Below are 5,000 nucleotides of genomic sequence, written 5' to 3'. Positions count from 1 at the left end.
TTTCATTTTTTTCGGTTATCGCCCTGCCGACGCGGGTGTCCGCGCACCACGCGCCGGCGCCTTCGGTCCGTGTTGTTTTTGCCTCGGATCCAGTCCATTTTGCGGAGGGACACTCACGGGTCGGTGGTTACTATCCAAATGACCGCCTCGTGACCGCGGACTGTGAGGTCTTTGTGGATCTCAACGACATGCCTCGCTCACATATGCATGTTCCCCGAAATCTCGCTCTCTCGACCACTTCTCTGTACGGGCATGGACGAGCCCCGTATCTGGCTTTACTTAGGGGGTCGGGGTGCGTGCTGGCATAACACTTTCCCCGATCTTGCATCCCCAGTCGCGGGCCACGCCGCGGAACGGTGCCGCCCCTCACCGCCGCGGTCGGGCCCGATTGAATGTCAGGCGACGCTCAGACAGACGTGGCCCCGGGAGGGACCCGGGGCCGCGAGTTGCGTTCAAAGTGTCGATGATCAATGTGTCCTGCAATTCACATTAATTCTCGCAGCTAGCTGCGTTCTTCATCGACGCACGAGCCGAGTGATCCACCGCTGAGAGTTGTCTACAGGTGCCTCCCGACATCTCCAGGCGGCCGCCCGGGTCAGCCCCCCGCTGCCCGGCCACCCATGTAGAGCAGTGATGCCCGGAGACACCTTTCAAGATCGCAACACCTGAGTTGGCAAAGCATCGGAAGGTCTATTGCTCCCAAGGCGGGCACGGTTTATCCACCCCTGATTTGGCTGAGTTAGGCGGTGGGGCCTAGGGTCGATCAAGAGCTCCCCCCATCCTAGGTTCATCCCGACTTGGGTAAAGTGGGGCCCAAGGGGTGAGCGTTGAGATGTCGCCGAAGGCCAGGTAATGGGACCGGTGATCCGGCGTAACTACTGTCCTCGGAGGAATGCGGTGACGTAGCACCGTGAGTCACCCGCGGCTCCTCAAGGAAGCGGCTCTGAGGCTTTTCCCACGGCTCCCGAACCCCAGAACACTCCGAGCGTAGCACAAGACCGGGCCGGGTGGCAACCCATATACCCCCGTTTTGTTGGCACGCGCCAGACGAGCAAAAGCGGAACCGGGTACCTTGTCCGTGGTGGTCGCCGTAATGGATCCGGGCTCGACCACCGTCCATCGAATCGATCTTCCCGAACCTTCATCGCATCAGAGACGGGCAACGTGCACCCCTTTACGTTGACTATAGCGGTTACAGTAAACTGTAACCATTCCGGCCTCGGCGGTGCGGGACCATTGTTTCTCGGGCCCCGACACGTCTATAAGTGCCATCTACATGAGCCTTCGAAAGTCCGGTCCGGGCGAGAGGGAGGGATTCGGCGCCCGACTACCCTAAGAGGCGGAACGCCGCTGCCGGAGACTAGCCCGGGGACGCACGCGCGGACTGCCATGCCCGTGCTCTTGCGCGTCAACCCAGAGAGAGAATCGACAGGGACGGATACCTCCGGGGCCGGCCCTAGGCCCAACCCCCTCTCGTTATGCCTCACGTCAATACGTGCGATCGCCCTGTACCTTGTCACGCGATCGATTCGGTTATTTGCCAACCTTCCTTCACTCCTTCCTTTCGTGGCAGGGAGACGTGCACAGTGCATCTACCGATAGCCGCAAGCAGCCCGGTGACACGACGAGAAAACTGTGGGAACGGCCGGCGGCACCTGCGTGCAACCGTAACAAACCGAGAAGAAGCACAGTTTCTCGTGACGGGGGTTTTTCGCAAAACAAAACAAAGAACTCCCGACACCTCCAGGCGATGACGTAACCCGTGAGTCACCCGCGGCTCCTCAAGGAAGCGGCTCTGAGGCTTTTCCCACGGGCCTGAACCACCCAGAGGCACCAAAGAGGTCGTAGAGATTGTGTACTCCATCCCCCTAGAATAGGCACTTATCTCACAAGCCCCGGCGATGCCAACCCGAACCAACAAGGAAAGTCAGGGCCCTTTTACGGCGCAACTTTTTGTGGCGCTCGATTTGTCAAGGCGGGGGTAAATCGAGTCTTTAAACCAGCGTACAACCACCAGAGGCCTTCATAGTGGCGTACAGGTACCGGGCACCTGACTCCCTTCTTATTACCGGAATAATCCCACACGGGAAGCTTTTTTGTCGCAGACTGTGGAGGGGTTCCCAACCTGGTCCCAACATGATCTGTTTTCATTTTCATTCACGCATCGGTTCTTTACGTGATTTCCAAGCATTTCATCTCGTAACACATGTCCACCATCATTAACACATGTCCGTTACCGTCACATCACATCTTGCCCTGTACTATCGGCTCTTTTTCTGGCCCCTGTGGCTCCATATGTCCGGTGCTTCACCAAGTACCATGTCTCATTTTTGTTGTCCTCCAAGAATCGGCTTTGTCCCAAAGGCTATGGTATTTGGCATATCGTTATATTTCCTCCGGCAATGGCTCGGCTGGTGGTTAGGTTTCCATGTGTGCCCTCCGTCCACATGCGCCCTTTTTGGGAAAAAAAACCGGACTATGGCAGGTCTTTAGTTCAGGTTTGTATCCCACCCCGTGGCTTAGGGATTCTCGTCAACCATCGGTGTCATTTGGCAAAATTTTAGAACTCTCCATATTCGTCAGTATTGTCCTCATTTCCATCGATGAACTCATGGTCATTTCGTTTCCATTTTGTCCTCTTTTTGTCCTCCACATGAACTCGAATGGTGAAATCGTTGCCTTTTTCCCTTGAACTCTTTTTTCTCGCCCGAACCGACACGAGGGTTTTCATGCTTGGGTCGACGGTGCAGATCCCCACCGGGCGGATGCAGATAAGGTGACGATGGTCAGTCCTGACGCGGAGGGGCCTTGGACGAGTGGGGTCTACCACCCGCAGTACCTTAGCCTCCGGCCAATCACCGGTCGCACGCACCAGTCCTCACCGTTATCCAGCTTCGAACGCACTCTCTTCTCTCGGCGTCTCGCCGACCCAGCTATCCCAAACCGACGCGCGGTTGTGTGGAACGTGAACGAGACGACCGCTGAACAAACTCAGCCGGGCGGATGCAGAGACAGTGACGATGGTCAGTCCTGACGCGGAGGGGCCTTGGACGAGTGGGGTCTACCACCCGCAGTACCTTAGCCTCCGGTCAATCACCGGTCGCACGCACCGTGTCCTCACCGTTATCCGTGACCTCGAATGAGTCAGACGCATCGCTCTTGTTGTCACGGCTCTCCAATTGGCCAGAGCGAGACGAAACGCGCTCGCGGGGGACCGTCCGGTTGCAGTGACAGCACGATGGTCAGCCCTGACGCGGAGGGGCCTTGGACGAGTGGGGTCTACCACCCGCAGTACCTTAGCCTCCGGTCAATCGCCGATCGCACGCGCCAGAAACCTCTCCGTTGTTCAGTCCACGAGCTCGCACGAGCCATCCCTCCACACGACTATACCCTGCCGACAGAAGACACGGGCGAGACGACCGCCACATTACATACTAGGCCGAGGCGGATGCAGATAAAGTGACGATGGTCAGTCCTGACGCGGAGGGGCCTTGGACGAGTGGGGTCTACCACCCGCAGTACCTTAGCCTCCGGCCAATCACCGGTCGCACGCACTATGTCCTCACCGTTATCCCGGCTTTCGTTATGCTGCGCACGTTCAGTTCCACTGCCCCCGTTGTCTTTAGCGTGACGTGGTCATACGTGCCAAGCCGCACCCACGCGACCGAGGCGGATGCAGATAAAGTACGATGGTCAGTCCTGACGCGGAGGGGCCTTGGACGAGTGGGGTCTACCACCCGCAGTACCTTAGCCTCCGGCCAATCACCGGTCGCACGCACTATGTCCTCACCGTTATCCCGGCTTTGCAAGCACTATACCCTGGCCCGTCTTGTCGCACTGCTCTTTAAGAGAGCGAGACGACCGCACGGACCGTGACCGTCCGGTTGCAGTGACAGCGACGATGGTCAGCCCTGACGCGGAGGGGCCTTGGACGAGTGGGGTCCACCACCCGCAGTACCTTAGCCTCCGGCCAATCGCCGATCGCACGCGCCAGAAACCTCTCCGTTGTTCGGTACACGGCTCGAACAGCCGCCCCTCACACTTTCACTATACCTCTTTGACCGAGAACGCCCACTCGCACGCACGAGCCCCGGAGCGGATGCAGTGACAGTGACGATGGTCAGCCCTGACGCGGAGGGGCCTTGGACGAGTGGGGTCCACCACCCGCAGTACCTTAGCCTCCGGTCAATCGCCGGTCGCACGCACCAGAAACCTCACCGTTATCGCCGGGAACACGGACGCGCGAGCCGTCCCCACGCGGTCGCCAATCGGGGTTTGCGCTGTGCCCTCTTCAGCACCCCGTGGCTTTCGAGTTCATTTCGAGTCACGGTGAACGCTGTGCCCCATCAGCGACCCGTACTCCTTTCATTTTTTTTTTCACCACCGGCGACCGCTGTGCCCCAGCAGCGGACCCGTAGAGTTCATTTCTCCGACGGCGACGCTGTTGCCCAAGCAGCGACCCGTAATTTCTTCCATCGGCGACGCTGTTGCCCAAGCAGCGACCCGTACCTAGGGGTGACCGCTGTGCCCCAGCAGCGGACCCCGTGACCATATTTTTGAGTTCATCCAACGGCGAAGCTGTTGCCCAAGCAGCGACCCGTATTTTCTCCAATGGTGAAGCTGTTGCCCAAGCAGCGACACCTCATTTCATTTCCACAACGGCGAAGCTGTTGCCCAAGCAGCGACCCGTGTATTTCATTTCTCCGACGGCGAAGCTGTTGCCCAAGCAGCGACCCGTCACTTGGATGAGTTCTTTCTTTTGACACCAGATTCATTCGTATTCAGCCAGGGGTTAATAAGGATTTTTACCATCAATTCATGCCGTGCCATGTATGCCGTTAGCGGATGGGAATCAGATCCGCTGGCGGGCTTGCTACCTTTTGTTAACCATCCATGCCGTCGGCGGTGTAGGAAAAAGCCCCGCCATCATTATAGGTTTGCCATTTTCACGCCGGAGGCCGCCCCAAAATATAAATTTTTCATGCCATCCATCCATGCCT

At 58.0% G+C, this 5,000-nt stretch overlaps 1 non-coding gene across 1 annotated transcript; it reads right to left on the bottom strand.

Annotated features, from left to right (window-relative positions):
• Positions 1–400: 400 nt before the first annotated feature.
• Positions 401–554, bottom strand: LOC144193153 (5.8S ribosomal RNA). Its single transcript, XR_013325637.1, has one exon. It is a non-coding gene; the product is annotated as a 5.8S ribosomal RNA (ribosomal RNA).
• Positions 555–5,000: the final 4,446 nt, after the last annotated feature.

The sequence above is a fragment of the Stigmatopora nigra genome, unplaced genomic scaffold, assembly GCF_051989575.1.
Source record: "Stigmatopora nigra isolate UIUO_SnigA unplaced genomic scaffold, RoL_Snig_1.1 HiC_scaffold_112, whole genome shotgun sequence".
In the NCBI taxonomy this organism is placed as follows: domain Eukaryota; kingdom Metazoa; phylum Chordata; class Actinopteri; order Syngnathiformes; family Syngnathidae; genus Stigmatopora; species Stigmatopora nigra.
Note: the sequence above shows the minus strand (reverse complement) of the source record. Positions and strands in the feature narration are given on the sequence as shown.